General features: G+C 38.2%; 1 protein-coding gene across 1 annotated transcript in view; it reads right to left on the reverse strand.

The window, feature by feature from the left end:
• OPCML (opioid binding protein/cell adhesion molecule like) overlaps positions 1–20,910 on the reverse strand; it is a 1,434,734-nt gene that overhangs the window by 1,148,274 nt on the left and 265,550 nt on the right. The window lies entirely within an intron of this gene.

The raw sequence follows: 20,910 nt of genomic DNA on the forward strand, positions 1-20,910 counted from the left end.
GAACTGGGTCTGATATCTCTGGACATTAAGAAAAAGGAAGAATCCCTAAAAATCAGGTTTTCAATTTTCATTGGCTCTTGGGGATGAATGAGTAGAGAGAGCAGCCATATTTTAATTTTAATTTGGGCCATTTCAAATACCCTTTTACATATATGTATTTCCCTCTGACAGCTTCAAAGGTTGTTTCTGAATGTTAAAAAAAACTTTCCGCTAAGCATGAATGTTGGTCATCTGATTGAACTACAGTTTAAAGACAGGAAAAGAAGGCACCCTGATGTTTCACCATTTCCTTGAATTTATCCACTAAATTTCTTATACCAATCAATAAGCAGTTTTAGAATTCAATTTATTTCAGCTGAAATTTATTAAATACCAGTTATGTACTAGGCCCTGTGTACTGGGGAAGTAAAGATAAAAATAAAATAGGCCCTGTCTTCAAAGGGCTTACATTCTAATGAAATGGTAGGACCACCTAGCAGATGCCAGGCAAAGTACTGGTAAAAATACTTGAGTGGTTTGTCATTTCCTTCTCTAGTTCATTTTACATATGAGAAAACTGAGGCAAAGGGGGATAAGTGACTTGCTCTGGATCACAGAGACAGTAAGTGTCTGAGGCTGATTTAAACTCATGGAGTTGAGTCTTCCTGATTTCAAGTCTTGTAAGACAAGGTCTGTAACCTCAAGAAACTTTTTTCTCTAATCAAAAAGATGAGCCACAGCCAGATGAAACATTAAATAATAATACAAGAGATAAATAAAGCTACAGCACAACAAAAGGAGAGATGTTGGGAGGTAGTTCATAAGTGACTGAAAAAAATGTAGGGTGGTTTAATAGTTTGAAGAAGAAGGAGATGGCTCTGGACTTGGCAGGTCTGGGAAGAGTTCATGGAGGAGGCAGAATCTGACCCAGATCTTGAGCAACGGATAGTATTCACTGAGTTGAGAGAAGGGATGGCCATCTAGGCAGGAGAAATGGAACTGGTAAAGGGAAACAAATAGAATGAGGATTCCATTTATGCTGGAGTAGAAAGTTTAAGGCAGCAGCTAGGTGGCACAGTAGACAGAGCATTAGTCTTGAAAGCAGGAAGGTTCAATTTTAGGGGTTCAAATCCAGCTTCAGAAATTTACTAGCCATATGACCCAGAGAAGTAACTTTACCCTGTTTTCCTCCGTTTCCACACCTGTAAAAAGAGCTGAAAAAGGACATGGCAAACCACTCCACTATTTTTGCCAAGAAAAACCCAAATGCAGTCACAAAGAGTCAGACATGACTGAAAATGACTGAATAACAACAACAGAAAGTTTGAGAAGGTAAGAAATAGTTGAATATAAGCCTAGGACAGTATTTTGGAGCTGGACAATGGTAGATGGTGAACTGGACATCATTGGTGGTTAAAAAAAATCCAGGTGTAGGGGCACATGCCTGTCATTCCAGCCACGAGGGAGATTGAGGTTGACAGATCTCTTGAGTTTAGGAGTTTTGAGGTACAATAGGCTATGGGGATAGGCCATCATATTAGGTTAACATTAATATGTTGAGCCTCAGGGAGACAGTGGTCACCAGGTTGCCCACAGAGGGGCATATCAAACAGTTTGAAATGGAGTATGTGGGTAAGTAGTAGGAGTACCTCTACGGGTAGCCCCTACTCCACCTGGGTGAGATAGGGAGACCTAGTCTTTAAAAACAAACAAACAAAAGGAAATCATTAAATCCTTCCAAACAAGACCTCCATTTTCAGAGTCATTTTCCTATGCTCAACTGAAAGAGTATCATAAATGAATTGTCCCTGTCTCTCTGCCACACATATCAATAATTTAAGTCTATGGAGCAAGCTTGACTAAATCTTAGTTCCCATTGGATCTTACTCTGTTCAGCTCCTGTTGCCACAAAAAGTGGCTGAGAAAAAGCATTCTAGTCAGAGTAAAAGCTTTGTCTCTGACCAATTTATTTTCACGATGACTCAGCTGCCTCACATCTGCTACATATGGGCCTGGTCATCTATTTTCCTACCCAACCTCAGAGCAGCTAGAAAGATGTACAGAGTTAAAAAAAACAAACAAAAAGAACCCATACTTTAACTCACAAAGAAAGAGTTATTATATTTCTCAAATTCTTGACTAAATCTAGCTCCAAAATTACATGATTCTATGCAGGTTTTTCTTTGGGTGTCCTGGGGAGCAGAAGAATTGATGAGACAGATAGGCATCATAGCTAGAACAGTTGACTTAGCACTCTTAGTTGTTAATACTGTGTGTAACTCAACCTGGTTGAACTAACCCACTAAATAGATGGTAAGCCAGTAAAGTTCCCCTGGTATTAGGCTACAAATCAGGTTGCATGTGTAATCTTTATTAGATTCTTCATGTTTCCTCATTTATTTGAACTTATTTTTGTTTTTTGCAATAATCCATCAACTTGGTAGGGCAGGTACACAGGGTCTCTCTTTTTATTTTTGATGCCTCATACCTACTGCAATGATTGATACATATCAGGCAGATAATAACCACTTATTGAATTGAATTGAATTGAATAACCACATCAGGCTGCTTAGTTATACTAGCTAGTGTTTATAAGACACCCATTGGAAAAAGGCAAAAAAGCCCTGCTTACATACACACCACTGGGAATAAATGCCCATCAGTCCTTAGGGAGGAGTCTAATTGTGATACCCCGTCATTAGGGAAGTTTCTGATACATCTTAATCTAGACTTAACCAAGTTTTTCTTTAGCATTCTTTTCCCCACTAGGCCCCTAACAAAACTTAAATTTATTTTCACTAAAGTTAGTGATATGCCCAAAGCCTGGGACATCAATAGATATTCAGCCTGAAATCTACATGGAAAAAATATGCAGGCAGGATTTTTCTGGGCAGTAAGACTTTTCCAGAACCCTGCAAATGCCATGCTGGTATATATCCACTTTATCTATGAGCAAGGCCACTCCCTATGTTCTTTTCCAACCTCCAAACTTCTATAATTCATAGAAGAGATCAACAGTATCCCAACCCAACATTCTCTCTTTCTTTGGAGGGTCCTTCTGTATTAGTTTCAGCAGGAATAATTGAACAGTCATAGAACTGTAGGTAAGCCAAGACAAATATGGAATTCTCCCTAGTCCCCCATTTTGGTTTTGTCCTTCCTTAAGTATCCCCAGTCTTCTATGTGAGCTACAAAACTCCTCTTACCCCTTTCTCCAAGACCCAGGCTTGTTCTATTCACCATCCAAATTGCTTTCTTTTCTTCTCTAGCCTTGCTGGCAGATCCTGACAGACCAGAAGTTCAAAGTACTTCAAGACAGATATTCCCCAACTGTTGCCAATTTAAGCAAACCCAGTCATTTTAGAGTTGAGATCCTCGTCTAGCTAACTTAGTGAAAGACAGAACCTCCATATTTCATTTTCTGCAGCCCTTCTAGATAAAAAAAAAAAAGAACACCATTAAAGTATTCATGGAGAAGTTCGGGTGGCTGGGTGGTTTGGGGGAGGGTAGGTAGACGGGGAGATGTGGATTAAAAACCCCCACACAAAATAATCAGAAAAAAAGTCCACCCCAGCAGACATGAGAAACCCAGTTCACTCTGGATATGTGGTTGCTCAGTCCATGCTGGCACAGTGGTAGATTACTCAGGAGAATGGCCTTACGGTTTTATAAACTATTTATTAGCCCCGTCCCATAGAGCTACATCAATATGACCGTCAGTGAAGCAAGGCAGAAGCTATAAAAATATCATCTATCCTAAACAAGCTTCATAATCAAACAAAGCCCCGTGCTGGCTGGGACAGTATTGTGTTTTGACACATAAGGGCCCTTTCCATCTTTAAAACAGGCCATTAAAACACCAGAACACTTTGGTTCAGAGAAGTCTAAATCAAAAAGAAGTGGGGTAGGGGGAGGAGGGAGAGCATCCTTTTCTCCTGCTGTAATAATACCTTTTTTCTGGCTCCTGGAAAAGCTCCACTCAGCATGGACTCAATATCAGTTATTTCATTGAGCCTGGATCGTTTCTTCCCTCTCCCCAGAACATTTCTTAGAGAATCAAAATTACCCCTTTTCCATCTCCTGGAATTCCAATGTTACTCAGTAACAAATTCTCTATATCCCCTCCACCCCAGTGCTAGTGTGGGTAGTTCATATACTGAGGGAGTAGGTGGCCTTAAATGAAAAAGATGCATTTTAATATACTTTCCAGGACACAAGCACATACACACACATTCACATACACACACACACATGCAAACATATAAATATATGTATGTGTATATATATATAAATTATATATAATATATATGTATGTATATCTACCTATCCCTCTGAATTAAAATGACATCCAGTCCATGCTGTTCTCTAATTCCCTAAGGCATAAGGGAGCAGGAAGCAGGGTCAGTACATTGTCAGGTACTAAGATTAACATTTCCAGCCAGTGCTCTCTCCAACCAGCTCTAAAGTGTGTCTTATTTAATAAACTACATTTCAAACACCCTTGTATTTCTACCTTGCTGCGTCTGCTGGAGTGAGATAATATGCAGACTTGAGGAAAAGTGACATTCATTGAATGAGCAGCACTGCATTATATAAGAAACCTGCATCTTGCTCCCCACAACCAGGGCATGCTGCTCTTGATTGTCATCACAATCACAGAAATCAAGACTCAACTGAAGTCCTGTTTGGGGATAACCAGTCTTGGTAAATTGGCTGGTCAGGGGTTTGTAATGGGTAGCCTCAAGGCTATTTACTTACAAATATAAAATATCTCACAAATATTGGTTGAAAATAATCTATTAACACCCAGATATGCTGCTCTCTTGATTACAAGTAACTTAATAAATGAGAAAAACCATCAAGGGGACCTTACAAGATCTCCTGTTTAGGTCATCCATCCATTCTTTTGTTTTGTTTGTTTGCTTAACCCAACTGATGATTTCATTAGTGTACAGAGAAGAGAACAGAAAGGGAAAGGAATAAGCATTTATATAGCACCTAGTACTAGGCACTATGTTAAGCACTTTTTACAAAAATTATCTTATTTGTAGAGTGCTTCCAACGAGGAACTCCCTCTGCAGAGAAGGTACCTTCTTGGAGACTTGCCTGAGATATGTAAAGGCTAAGTGACTTGCCTTTGGTCACACAGTCAATAGATATGAGAGGCAGAACATGAAGTCAGACCTTCCTGAGAGGGAGGTCAGCTCTTCATCAAATACAGCATAGTCTCTAAGCATTCATCCATTTCTCAGTCTAGGAAGGGTGTGAGAAAAGTAGATGGAGTACTGAATAAGAGCTCTTGATGTCTGCTTCTGTATTTCTCTTGTTAATCTAGTGACCCAAACCTGCCATCAGCTATTGAAAGCAGAGGAGAAAGGGGAAATCTGGTACACTTTATTTGTGTTTGTGGATTTGGTTAAGAGTGTTAAAGTGCCATGATCTGGTACCTCTGAAATACAAAAAAGGTTCTCAAGAAAACTAATACAGGATAGGTAGCAAAAGTATGGCCTGAGGAAGAAATTCTTAGGGAGCTCAGGCATCCCCAAGAGCTTGATAGTGAGACAGAGATTATTCAGTTGATTAATTAACCATCAGTTGAAACAATAAATGATTATCTGTGCTGGGATTAAGCCTTCACATTTCTATACTTGAGGAATTCAGAAGACTGCATTGCTTACTTTGGAATTCTGATGTCATGGATATAATGGACTTCAGAGTCAGAAAGCCTGACTTCAAATCCTTCCTAGTTACATGTTCACTTTGGATGGCACTTTGAATAGAGCACTGAGGTTAAAGTCAGGAAGACCTGAGTTCGAATATTGCCTCAGATATTTACTAACTATGTAATCCTAGGCAAGGCATAAAGACCTCTGTCTCTATTACTTCAATTGTAAAATAGGAATACTAACATCACGTAACTCCCAGGGGGGTTGTGAAGATTAAATGAGCTATTATTTGTAAAGCACTTTATAAAACTTAAAGTGCCATATGAATGATAGCTATTATGACTGTTATTATGAATAGTATTATTTCAGAGCCAGCTTCCTCATCTGTAAAATCAGGATTATGATACTAGCAGTACCACCCTCACAGGGTTGGTGAGGTTCAAATGAGATAATATATGTAAAATACTTTGCAAATTTCAAAGTGTTAGATAAATGTCAGTTATTATTATAAATGTAAAGATTCAAGAGGCCTGAATTCTGGTGACGGTTCTATTGCTGACTCACTGCATGATCTCAGACAAGTTATTGAAATACTCCAGATTTTAGTTTTCCCACCACAGGAATGGTTTCTGGGCAAATTAAGTAAATTGAGATCTTTAAAAGAAGCCCTTCTAATCTCTACCCCCCCCCCAACTTATCAGTTCTTTTTGTGGTAGCAAAGACCTAGAAATTAAGGGGTACCTATCAATTGAGGAATAGAGAAACAGATTAGGGAATATGAATGAAAGAGAATGCTATTGTACTCTAAGGAATGATGATGGATACACTTTCCCTCCATAAACTATTAAAGTGAAGTGAGCAGAACCAGGGGACAAGTCTATACAATAAATACAGCACTAAAAACTAATAAATGAAAACCCAAAGAACTCTGATCAAACAATGTCCAGCCATGATTCCAAAAGACCAATAACATATCATGGTATCCACTTCCTGGCAAAGAAGTGATGAACCCAGGTTGCAAAATGGGAGACAATTTTTTTGGACGTGGTTAATGTGGTAATCTGTTTTGCTTGACTGAATGTTTGTTTCAAAGGTTTTATTTTTGCTTTTCTTTTGATGTTGAAAATGATGCAAAGATGGAAAGCAATGATACAAAAGATGAAAAAGATGTTGAAAAGAGCAAAAATTAATTTTTGTTCATTGAAAAAATGAAATTTAATTTTTAAAAGAATAAATATAATGGTAGGTATAGAGGTCACCAATGATCTATACAGTCCACTGGAACCATCTGTAGAGGTCTTTTTATTTTCTCTTTGTATGTTTTTTCCACAAAGTAAAAACCTATATATGGTACATGGGGTAGAAAAAGCCCAGGGTTTATCTCTTTCTTTCTACTTTCCTCCTTTAGTTCAGCTGAATTTTTCATGTGAAGATAACTATGGATGGTGAAAGTGAGACAATTTGATGTCTTCAGAATACAAGCAACCATCCTAAAACTGTTGTGTCATCATTCAAGTCCATGAGGCACTACACCTTTGGATCTCTCAGTGGCAATTTCATTAGTGATAACAGCATGAAACAATGCTCTATGGAAGTAAATGGACAATATCCTGAAACACCTGTGACGCATCTCCTGAAAGAGTCATACCCCCAAATAAAAACATGGAGCAAAAAATACAGAAGACCATTATCAAACCCTATGATTTCCCTTATACTTAATACTGCCTGGCTATATCTTTAACACAATGCATGCTCTCCTTCCATTCAGATTAAACATCCTATTTTCAGAGACACACATACCCAAGTCTTATTGGACTCTCCAAGCTCTGAGGCCTCTGGGAAAGGTCAACCCTAGCTACACATCTTAGAGACATCATTTTTCATCAGGTTCCCTTTCATTTTTATCTGTAGTATTCTTGACTCTGGGCCACCACCCGCAGAATTTTCACCACCAACACACTCAAGCCCCTCACCACTTAGTCACATACCTTCAATGGCCTGAGTCCCAATGCAGTAGCAATAAAGGTGAAATGTAACCCCTGGGCAGGATGGACAGTTAACTGGTTGGGGATTCTCAAGAAGCTGAGAATTAGGCTGGCCTCTCAGCCGACATTTGATGGAACTCAACAAAATCAAAAGCACTTACCTGTGGAAAGACAAAGAGGGAGAACAGAAGAGTTAGAGCCTACCACTGCACATTTTGTTCCACTGAGATGGTCTATTTTAAGCAAGAAGATTTTTAATGCAATTCAAGTTTTCAGCAAGCTCCAAGTGAAACTCAAGTTTTAAATATACCCTGGTAAAGGTCAGTTGGGAAAATAGCATATTGTTGCAAAGGCCATGTAGCCTGCTGTTTGTTTTCTTTTGTGGACTGGCATCTCTTTCTCATTCAGGTGCATTTACTTACTAGGACACGGTGCCCAGAACAAGAGACTGACTGGGTACTCAGTTACATGCCAAGGTGTAAGAGAAAAAATAACCCCAATTCAGTTGCCTAAATCACTATGGAGGCCCTGCAGCCATGTGGTTCAGATGCTGAGAAGATTGAAGTAATAAAAAAGGAAATGAGAGAACTGTCATTGCAGATTACATGGTATTTATTCCCAAATCTGTTCATTATAGAAATTTACAAGACAAATGGGTTTTTAGCAAGGAATGGAAGCTTTTCCTGGGAGTGAGTACATAATGAGGCGAGGGCTCTCTTCATTTCAGGTACTCCTGGCTCCAGTTCTTAGCAAAGTTCCTGAACATATTCATTAAGCAAGAAAGTGAAAAGGCTGGAGGGAGGAGGGGTGCGGGAGGGCAGAAAAGAGGAGGAAGCAAAATGAAACAAAACTGAGGAAATCAATCCGAGCTTTTTTATGGTCTTTAAGAACCCATATGGGGAAAACCTTGAAAGCTCTATTGGCTTAGAGACTGATCTCTCCAATGACTTGTCTGATCATGTGCCACAGTGTCCAGAGAGGGTTGCTGGGAACTGCAGTAGCCTCTGAGAATTCTCTTTCTGCAAGAAATGTATTGAAAGAAGTATATGTGCTGGTCATGTTTTAATTCCTCAGCACTGTTGAATGGCTCACTATTGGACTGCTGCCAGAGGCTGAAGGTTCTTGATCTTCTGTTATATCCAAACACTTTTTCTAATGACACCTTTAATATGAGTGAAATAAAAGAGTCTGAAATTTAGCCCACCACATTCTTGATGCATATAGAATTATATACATAACCATAATAAGTGGTTTTAAAAACAACCTTAGTACATTGGAAGTTCAGAAAAATTAGTGAACCTGTCTAAAAGGGTTTCAGGGTCATTACTGTATTATTTTAGTAATTCATTCAACAAGCAATTATCAAGTGCTTTCTACAATCCAGGCACTGTGCTAAGGACAGGGGAAATAAAGACAAAAGCGTGGTTCCTGTTCTCATGGAGCACATGTGTAATGAGAATGGCAACATGAAAACATCTATATACATACAAGATGGATACAATGCAAATGGAATGCAGACCAGGAGGAAAGACTCTAGCAGTGGGGTTTGAGGGGAGGGAAGGAAAGACCTCTTGTAGAAAGTAAGATTTGAGCTAAGTCTTGAAGGGAGCAAGGAAGTGGAGGTGAAGGAGAGCATTCTAGGCATGGGGAACAGTGAGATGGAGAGTTATACTTGAGGAAGAGCAAGAAGTTCAGTGCCACTGGATCATAGATGTGGAATGAAATCTACGAAGACTGGCAAGATCCAATTAGAAGTCCTCAGTCCCTACCTCAATAGAAAAAAATGCACTTAGGACCAAGTCTTTGTTGGAAGGTATTAACAATTTTATTCACTTTATGACCTAGCATGCACCCTAATCCACTCATAAGGCTTTTCATTCAGCACTGGGCGCTATTAGGCACTCTCAGACACAGTCAGCAGATGACAAGGAGGCCGTTGCTACCTGGGTGAAGGCAAGGCTGTTAATTCTACCTCACGAAGTTTAATTATGCAAAGAAGAGACAGAACTCTGGAGCCATTAATCAGAGGCTTGATTCAGGAGTAATTTGTTGTTGGGACCCAAGGAGCCATTTTCCTGGTTTCTTCCACTGTGCTGCACTAATTTTTAATCCTCTGCTTTAATAGAGAACTGTTGGACTGGGAACTGGGAACATGATGGTGGCAAGGCCATTCACAAACACAAGCTCTCATTTATTAATAGGCAGATGCCTCATTTATTATGCTTAAGCCATCTTTAATTACAGGAACCACTCACAAGCATAATTCCTATATAATTATGTAAAAGCAGCCATCCAACAGTTTTCCAACTTCCATGAGGGGGTAATGAGAGAAAATGGCCACATTTTGTCATAGGCATGGTTTAAATGGAATTGATCAAGGAAGTGAAGTGAAAAGATCCTGGAATTTAGAACTGACAGAGATCATAAAATGTCCTCTTAAAGATATTTAGAAAGAACCATTCCATCATAATTATCCAAGGCATGCTTCAGGTAGCTCCTCCTGTATGAAGGGAATTGAGACTAGATAACTTTTTGCCTTCCAAGTACTTACTTACTTCTATGAAAAGGAGCATCAGTTTGACCTTGAGAAATCATAGACATTTATAAAGGTAGACTATATTTTATGGGGAAAAAAAGCTAATGAGAAAAACTCACCACTGTCCCAACTTCTATTCAAAAACTTTCACTAGCTCCCCATTGTCCTCAGGATTAAGTTTAAAAACTGTTCTAATTCAAAATCCTTGGTAATTTAACCCCAATCTTTTCCAAATTCATCTACTACTCCCCTGCCTCCTACACTATTACCACATGAATCCTCTTCTCTAGTCAAGCTGGTCTTCATACTGACCAAAAAAAATAGTATGCTGATTCCCACCTCAAACATTTTCAATGCCATTTCACTTGCATAGATACCTATATTCTCTTCCTCTTCCCCTTTCTCTCATTAATCAATCAGAAAGAACTTTTAAGCAACCGCTACAGTCAAGAACTGTGCTGTATGCTAGGAATTGAGGGTTAAAAACTATTCCATTGGGCGAGTGAAATAAAGTAGAATAGAAAAATGATTGGAAAAATAGGAAGGGTCCAGGCTGTGTGAAGCTTAAATGATGAAGGACTTCATATTTGATCCTATAAGTAATAGTAAGCAACTGGATTTCATTAAATGGAGGAAAAGTGATATGGTCAGATTTACGTTTTGAGACAATTACCTTGCCAAATAAGTATAGATTGGAGTGGGGAAAGACTTGAGGTAGGAAAACCAATTATAAGGTAGGTTCAATAACCTAGGCAAGATGCTAGGAGGACCTGAATTAGGGTGGAGGCTTTGTTAATGCAGAAAAGAGGATGTACGTAAGAAATATTGTCAACAAAGAAATTGCAAGATTTGACCACTAATTGGAAATATGGGATAAGGAAGACAGAAAAGACTCTAGGAGTACAATGCAGTATTGAAGATGAAGGACAGTGGTGCCTGTGTTTGTATATGTGTGTGTGTGTGTGTGTACACACACACACACACATATATATATACATACATACATACATACATATACATGTACATATATAGAGAGGCATGTATATACATATGTTTTGGTTATATATTTTATGTGTATGTACATACATATATGTATACATATATACATACATACATCATATACTATAAATGGACAATGAGTTCATAATCATAGATCTGACAGGGAGTAGGAGAGTTGGATTATATTTGGGAAATGACAGTTCTTTTTATAACCTTAAGACTCTTCCTGAAACAAGCACTGATCTTTTTAATATTAGCATTCTTCTAGCATTGTTATAAGGTTGTGAATCATGGCTATAGTGTCTGAACTGAACTGAAGGGAACTGAAATCTAGAGTTACCCAAAGAGCAGTGGAGTGGCTTATGTTGGATATGAACAAGATTCAACTCATTATTGTTGTTTAGTCATTTCAGTCATGTCTGACTCCTCATGATCCCTTTTAGGTGTGTTCTTGGCAAAGAAACCGGAATGGTTTGTCATTTCCTTCTCTAGCTCATTTTACAGATGAGGAAACTGAGGCAAACAGGATTAAGTGACTCATTCAGGGTCACATAGCTAGTAAGTATCTGAGGTCAGATTTCAATTCAGGAAATAGAGTCTTTCTTACTCCAGGTCTGGCATTCTGTCTAGCTACCCATTCAACCTATTGAAAGCAAATAATGATGAAGAAGAGATGAAAAATTTTTCGTCAGAGAAATATATGAGCATAAAAGAAGACGGATCAGTCATGTTACATGAGAGAAGGATTATCAATGGCTGGTCCACATGTTCAACTAGTATCCTAATAAGGACTAAAGATGAGGCTCCCAGTACAGTGGGTGGGCTTCGTACAATGAAATTATGTGACAAACAAGACAAGAGCGGCACAGCTTGATGAACAAGTGTGGGTTGCAGTTAGCCTCGTTAGATGGAATGCCCACATCAGAGACCATACATGCATTTAAATTTTTTTTAAATTGGAAGATATTTAAAATCTACATCTAGATACAATCTGCTCAATGTTGTTGTTTAATTGCTTCTTATTTAAATATCTCATTTTCCCAATGAAATTGTAAGCTACAGTAGAGCAGGAAGCATATTATACATATCCTCCAAAAGATATCTGGTACTGTTGTCATGTACACAATAGGTGTTCAATAAATATTTGTTTAATTGAATTGAAAAAGGAAATGTCTCCATCACTTCGTTTGACCAGAGGCTTTGTCAATTACTGATGAAAATCAGGGAGTGCTTCAGTTTAGCTGAAACTGAAAGAGGATCCTGCAGAGAAAGATGTTGTTAAAAGAAACAGTTGCCAAAACACTCTCAGCCAAAAGAAACTCAATGTGGGGGTTTATGGGGAACTAAAATCTTCCCCCCAGATTTGTTCAATTTTTGGCAGCACTGACACCATTTGGTAAGTGGCAAAAGGCTGTGCTTTGTATAGTCAGGTAAGTGTTTTGCGAGTTTTAATTTCAGAGAGAGTGCCTATACTAGAAAATGGGATCTCTCCCACAGGGAAAGTTGGAGGGCCCATTTAAAGAACTCCTATTGATTCATCTGTATACTTTAAATGGGCCACCCTCTGAGTGTACGGGTTTATGTCTGTGTGCATAGATGGCAAGGGTAGGAAGCAAAGTAATCCAGATGTTTCTTCATTAGGAAACAGAGTACTGCTAATTTGCCCTAGAGCGGGATGAAAAGCTCTTTGAAAAACCTGAATTTGAATTTGTCTTAAAGCTGAAGATGTTAATGGAATCATAGTGTCATAGATTTGGAGCTGGAAAGGACTTTAGTGGTCATTAAGTCCAAACCTCTCCTTTTACAGATGAAAAAAACTGAGACTCAGTGAGGATAAGTGATTTGCCTCAGGCCAGAAAGGTAGATAAGCTAGGATTTAAACCTAGAATCTCCCAATTCTAAATCCTATATCCTTTCCATTGTACCATGCTGCCTCAAGTCCCAAACACAGGGCCAAATTCATGGCCCCGAGATTGAGTGAATCTGTAGACAATTACAAGTACTCGTTGTTGTACTAGTTACCATGGAGTACAGAAAAGAAGTAGAAGACATGGACCTCACAATCTACGTGGGGAGAAAAGACATTAAAATGACGTTAACAACCAATCAGATGGCTCAATGTAATTGAAAGCTAAATGCTAGAGTACTGCCAATAAGTACTCCAGTTCTTTGGAGAAGGGAAGAATCACTGGGACATAGGGTGATAATCAAAGACCCCATAGAGATCATAGAAATTGCTGGTAGGTCTTGAAGGACACTTAGGGTTTGTATTGATGAAATTAGAGAAGGGCAGAAACAGGCATTCAAGGGAGACTAGGAGCATCATAAGTTCAGGAGACCCTTCTCGCTCATCTTCTGTCATTTGATGCAATGTTTTCCTTTAAATGGTAAACTGGGGCAAAAAGAGACACTGTAATATCTCCAAAATTTCTGTGGAACCTAAAACTCCTGGCCTCCTGATCTTCCTGATTTCTTTTAAGTTCTAAGTAAAATCACATCTTTTACCGGAAGCCTTCCCCAACTCTTTTTAATTCTAATATCTTTCCTCTGATAATTATTTCCTACTTATACTGTACATGGCTGGTTTATTGTCTCTCTCAAATTTATTTGTTGTCTCTCCTGTTGGATTTTGAGCTCCTTGAGGGCAGTGAATGTCTGGGGCCTTTTCTTGTACATCTACTGCCTAGCACAATGCCTGGCACAGAGGTGCTTAATAAATGTTTATTTATTGATTCTCCCCTGGATTTCCTGTATCTATTTCAAGAGTCCCCCAAAACTGACCTAGGGAATGTGATCCTGAAGAAACTGAATGGAACTTATTCTGCTTATTGGGTCGGGACTTCTTTACAGCAGCCAAATTAAAGTCAGTGACCAAAATATGCACTTTCACAACACTGCTAAACTCAGGAAACCCAAAAGTGCTTACATTCTTATAGAAATGCTATCAATGCCCTAGGGCTAATCCTGAAGACAAAGAAAAAAAAATGAAGTTAGTTAATGGGATATTTTAGATGAAGAGCCAGACATCTTTTTTATTTTAAAAAAAATCCTTTTATTGTCTTGATAAGGTATTTCAAGGAAGAAACAAACTAAGAAGTCTATCAATGAACAGGCTAAATGCTACAAAACACATAAGGGAAGTGATTGTTTAGTGGCCCACCTTGGATCCAGGTAAGAGTTTCTATGTTAGCATCCTCAAATAAATATTGGGAACCATTATGTGAAATTTTACCCTTCCTCTCTTCTGAAAGAAAAAAAAAAACAATCCCTAAATAAATATACCACTGCCTGATTTTTGATAATGAAGTAACAGAAACAGAGTGAAAATGGGAGGTTCTCCAGTACATGAGAGATGCACTTGAGAAGAAGGATGGAGGCTGGCATATGGGGAAATGTATCCCTTGGAAGGTATTTGTGGATGTAGAACCAGTTTCCTTAACACCATATAATCATATCAACTGAGAAAGGAAAATGCTCACAAAAATGTTCCTTATCACATAGTCCCTTCAACTACCTAGTCAATGAAAGAGTGATAAATGAAAAAGCGTCATGATTACTGATGGCTACATCTTTGTGCTTTCTTGTGTTTAGTCTGTTGGTTGAAAACGACTTAGCTTCTCTCCTCTTTGAAATACTATCAAGACAACAAAAGTTGTTTTGTTCTGATTTTGTTTTGTTTTCTGGGGGAGTGGGAGTGGTGTTTAAGTAAAGCCTGACTTCTCACCTTTACACTTCCTTACCTAACTTCGTGACTTTTTGTCTCTAAGCACTCTGTCATTAATAATAAAGCAAGTATCCCATCTGGCCCTAATTCCTGCTGGCAGAGGGAAAAAAAGACCACTTTGAAGAATGAGTGTTGGGGAGAGGGGGAGTGGTAAATAAGCATTGTGTTAGAAAGTAAAACATAGGCAACCTTACAATAAGCTAGTTTTTAAAAGCAAACTCTGACTGTGAGGTGCAACCTGCACAATCCAAATTATCATCGCTACATTTTTAAAGAAAATACATTATTCTATAGGTTAAGCCCTGTATATGGGGCTTCCATTTTGGATTAGCATCTGTCTGTGAGGAGACTCTTGTCCATAGAAGTAAACACTAAATATCTCTACATGAAGGCCAGAACTGACACCAAAAATAATTACACTGGTCATGTTTACAATAATCATTAGTAACGTGTTTAAGAAACTAGGAATTCTCACATTATCTAAAGAGTTTTGTGGAAATTCAAGACAGAACTTCAAGACAGAAAAAGACCTGACTTTTAGTCTTAGTTTTTCAACTGATAGTTGTGTATCTTTAAACAACTCAGTCAATTCTACTTTCTAGACTTACTTTCCTCATCTGTGAAAAGAGTGAGATGTGCTGAGGGAATCTAAAACATATCTAATAGTTTGATAAGAGATAATGACTATAATGTCAGTATTATATTTTCTAACTTACTGATAAATTTAAAACCAACAACAGGGTGCTAAAATTGGGAGGAGGCTCAGATGCCATCTACTCGAACCCTTCCCCAGATAGCTTCTTTACAATATTCATTGAGTGGTCATCAAAACTCTGGTTGAATACGTCCAATGAGGGTGGCCCTAGCAGGCAATCAGTTTTGTTGTTAAATACCTCTAATTGTTAGAAAATCATTCTTTATATATAATTACCCTGTCCTGGAGGTCACTTAACATCTCTCTGCTTCAGTTTCCTCATCTATAAAATGTACATAATAATAACACCTAAGTCTCAAATGAGATAATAATTGTAAAGCTCTTGGTACAGAGCCTGGAAAATAATGTGCTATATACACATGTTAGTTATTATTATTTCTCACTATCTTTTCTACCCATTTTTCCTGATCCTGCTCTGTGGAACTGCAGAAAGTTAAGATAATCCTTCTTCCCTATGGCAGACCTTCATGTATTTGATGGCAGCTTTTATTAACAAATATGTTAACTACATCCATATGTGCCCTATCTAATATTTTGTGGCATGCTAAACCAGATAATTAATGGACCGGGGATTGATAAGCAACTTCCATATTGAACTTAGTTAGTGGATACAGATAGACAATATTTTAAATTGTCTTCTCACATATACTTTACTATAAATGAAGTATAAAAAAGTATATGTTACGGAAGAGAGAAATAATATGAGGCCTAGGATAAAAACAGCAAAAAAATATTCGCTGAAAAGTGAGAATTGGATTTAGAAAGCTTAAGCTGGAAATGCCAAAGGCAAGTTCTGCCTGATTAAAAATTTTTGTTTGGATGAATTTTGACTATTCAGGTGAAGCAGAGAAGCCTGAAATCTGATAAATTCTGCTTTTCCCAATAATCAATAAATCATCGATAACATTGCCTCTCCTGGATTTGCTTCAGACTCTTTGGACTTCACTATCATGCCCTTTCTATCCTAAAGCATCCCTCTGCCCCTGTGGTACCATATTTCTATTGGTCAATTCCTCCCTTAACTTCCATTTTGGAGAAGAATTCCAGGAAATCCATGCTTTGTTCCTCTCCCAGCTCTACTTCTGGCTCTCCAGATTTTGCTATCATTCTTCATCTACTTCTTTACCCAGAAATTTCCCTCTGCCCCTCACTTTCCTCCTCTCTACTACTCTAAGCATTCTACCATGGCATAAAACAGTCCTTTCCCTCAGATAACATTCACTATAATGAAGGAGACTGCCTCAATTTTGCAGGTACATATAAAGTACATTGTTGTTGTGTTTTTCCTTCATTTTTGAAGAGGACCTTGACATCACAGAAATGATGATATGACTTGTAGTTGACTTTGTTTTGAGTAAGGGAGGGCTGTGCAACGTCACCAGCCTCACTTTCTTCTCCTGAGTCACCAGGATCCAGTGGCCTGATATTTATCAGGATGACTGGAGATGACCCAGGATGAAATGGGAGACCTTGCCCTCTTTAGCCTTAAGCCTATTCAGGTTCTCACTTAGGGTGAGGTAAGGCCCATACAGTGAATAGAATAGTTTAAAAAGTAGTCAGGGAATGGCCCCTTTAATGAGCAAAAGAAAAAGAACTAAATCAAGCTGGAAGGAAAGGGAAACAGTCATAACTGATAATCATTCTTTAGCCAGGAAGGGTCCAGGAAACAGCCCTTAAGTGGAGTTTGGGCAGGGACCCAGTCTGTAGGCTTCAGAGTACAGTAGGTTTAAGGTTTAAGGTCAGGAGGGGAAAGGACAGGAGAGGGCAGGAGATAGAAAGTAGTATCAGAGGGAAAGGCACTAGTAGCTAGGGGGCTTAGAAAGATTTGGCCAGTAAAAAGGCACAGAAATGTGAGTGGGAGTCTTGTGATCAAGGATTTGCAAATAGGTCAGTATAGTTAGATTACAGAGTGAATAAAGGAGAGAAAGCATAAGGAGACTGGAGAGGGAGGAAGGGGCCAGGTTAAGAACAGCTATAAATTCCAGAGGAGTTTACATTTGATCCTGGAGATGATAGGGAGCCATTGGAGATCATTGAACCCATTGAGCTGCAGTTCCACATTATGCTCTGCCTACTGGTCATTTAAAATTGGATATGTCAAACTCAACATATCCAAAGCAGAATTCATCATTTTGCCCAATAAACCCATCTCTGTTCTGAATTTACCTATTACTCTCAAGTGTGCCACCATCCTTTTAGTCATCCATATTCATAAAGTTGGTGTCATCTTCAACTCTTCATTTTTACTCACCCTACATCTAATCAAATGCCAAATCTTGTCATTTTTATCTCCACAACATCTCTCATACACTTGCCTTTCTGACCTTTCATGCAGCTACCACCCTACTCCAAGATCTAATCACCTCTTACATTGCAGTATCTTCCTGATATCTCTTTCCTCAAGTCATCTCCTCTCTCAAATTCAACCTCCATAAAGACCAAATTGCTTTTCCTAAAACACAGTTCTGAACATATCATCCCCTGTTCGATAAACTCTGATTATTATCTGTAGGAACAAATGTAAACTTCTCTATTTGGTATTTAAAAGCTCTTTACAACCTTGCCCTTTTCTATGATTTTTCTGTCTTCATGCTCCTTATATATTATTCCCCTTCATGTACTTTACCTTCCAGTAATACTGGCCTATTTGCTGTTCCTCACTTGTGAGTTTCTATCCTCTGGTCTCATACACCTGGCATATTCTGCTTCTTCTTCCTCACCTCTGTTTCTTTGAGTTTGAGGCTTCCTTTAATCCTGAGAACAAGTGCCATCCACTTTAGGAAGCCTTTTCTTGTCCCCACAGCTGTTAGTGCCTTTCAATGCTAGGTTATCTTGTGGTTGCTATTTCCTTTGCATGTACTTCATGCATATATGTTGCCTCACCTGATAGAATACTCACTGAAGGATAGGACTTTTTAATTTTTGTTTTGTTCTAGCACCTAGAACAGTACATGGTGATATTAGATGTTCAATAAATGCTTATTGCTTAATTGAAATACCATTTTCATTATTATCTGATGACTTAAAATTTAAAAAATTTCAACCTTGGGGTACAATGATACTTTAGAGGGCACCACCCATTGGTGACAATAACATCTTAGATGGCAGCAACTGCTGGTAAAATATAATTGCAGCACCTATGCTCTGCAGTGACACATGTTTAAACTATAGGAACAAAGGATCAAAGCTTAAGACTTAAAATATGGAAACAGGAGATTCTTTAAGCATGGAGAAAAATAATCCCTATTGCTAATGGCAGAAGAAAAGTTCTTTAGCGGGTAAGTTTTGTAAGGGTATTACAAAGAAAAGTGGATTTCTAGATAGAGATCACAATGTCTAACCAGCATAATCTGCCAGGATGTCAGACCACAGAGGCAGCATTTCCATCATCTTAATATAACACTTTACCATTCTATTGTGCAGGATATTTTCTATAAGGATATGTCTCAAACTATATAATATACATCAATTGCAATACTGGACTCTCTTATGGAAGCTGGACTTACAGCCAACCTTTCAGAAATGATCTGACTTACAAAGCAGAATGTGTGTGTGTGTATACTTGAGGCAAAAGGTGTATGTGTGTGTGGGGGGGGGAGTGTATGTGTAAATACACACACATATTAAAAAAAAACTTATCTCTCTAAGAGTTTATAATCAAATAGGGTGAATTATACTAACATGCATCCCTTTTGAAGTAAAGTAGGAACTGTAATACTATTCCTATAACATTTTTCTACTTTTCCTTTACCTAGCCCCACCATGAAGTCTTTTTCTGTTCTTTAGTCCCTTAAAATTTTGTCCCTTTCAATGACCATGGTAGGGGATGATGCCAGTTTTACAATAGAAAGATAGGAAAATTCACACAATATTTTTTCTGAAAAAAAAATAGACAGGCTTTACTGCTGCTGGTGAAGTAATTAGGGAACCACAAAAGAACATATCCTGACAAACATAAGCTCTTAGCATGAGGCATTCTTTGAGGTTCTTGCACATGGATATGTGCAGTTACTTTTAATTAAATCAATATTTGGTAAGTGATTGCCTATTATGATTCTGTCTCTGCACTAGTCTCTTCTTTATTGCCAAAGCCCACTTCTGTGTATCCTTAGTTTTCTTTTCTTGGTGTGTAGATTTACAAAAGGGCCTTCTCCTTGACAGGTGCTTGGCCTTCCTTTTCCCTGAGTAATTAATGTCCATGCAAGCTTTCCAGAGCATATTGCAAACTCCTTCTGCAAATGTTCCTTTCAGATCCGCAGTCTCATTCCGTGGATCATAAGCAGCACATCTTAGAGTTACAGGAGTGGGAGCCAAGATCAATGGCAACCTGATTTACGACAGCTCTTACCAACAGCTTGTGGAAATTAGAAATAAATATGGGGTCAAGCGACTCACCAGTAATTTGACATTGGTAAATCTAGCTTATTTAGAAGTCTTAAATAATAAGGACCTTCACATCTTCATTTCACCCGGGAAAGCATCTGTGCATTGCCTGAAGAGCCTTTTAGAGCTGAAAAGATGCTTTGGGCTATATCACCATTAGAGGCATTTTTCTGCTCTCTTAAATATTGCAGCATAACTAAATTGGCAGCACAATAAGGTAACCATTCACAATCCTAAATAGAATATAACAAATTGAATGGAGAGGACAATTGGGTAACTGTCCATGGTGCTGAATATCAGGATGCTTTCTCTAGAAATATATTTCTGAGGAAGTTGTATTAAAATTCAGTCAAAATGTGCTGGTATTTCCAAATACCCAAGGGGATATGAAGACAAGTAAAGTTAGAAGGTACATAAATTTAAATAAAAGAAAGGTAATTCAAAGATAATGGAAACAAGAAGATAAGGAAACTTCCCACTTTTAAAAGGGTTGGGGTAGGGAGGCAGCTTTTAAAGAAATGACTAGGGCTCAAGTCTAGATGACTAATTGCTACAGCAAGTCTGATTCTGATTTTGGCTTTACTCTCTAAGATATAACTCTGTATGGAGGGTGGGGCATTGTCTTTTCTTTTTTTAATTACAAATTCTGAAAGTAAGGGGAACTTAGGAGAGATAATGTGATGTTAAAATAGGATATACTGTAACCTATATATATATATATATATATATATATATATATATATATATATATATATATGTACATATATACATATATACATATATATATATATGGAGAGAGAGAGAGAGAGAGAGAGAGAGTGAGAGAGAGAGAGAGAGAGAGAGAGAGAGAGAGAGAGAGAGAGAGAGAGAACACACCATGATGAAAGGGGAAATATTCATTAAGCAGTTATTTTGTGCAGAAT

The sequence above is a fragment of the Notamacropus eugenii genome, chromosome 5, assembly GCF_028372415.1.
Source record: "Notamacropus eugenii isolate mMacEug1 chromosome 5, mMacEug1.pri_v2, whole genome shotgun sequence".
Taxonomy (NCBI): domain Eukaryota; kingdom Metazoa; phylum Chordata; class Mammalia; order Diprotodontia; family Macropodidae; genus Notamacropus; species Notamacropus eugenii.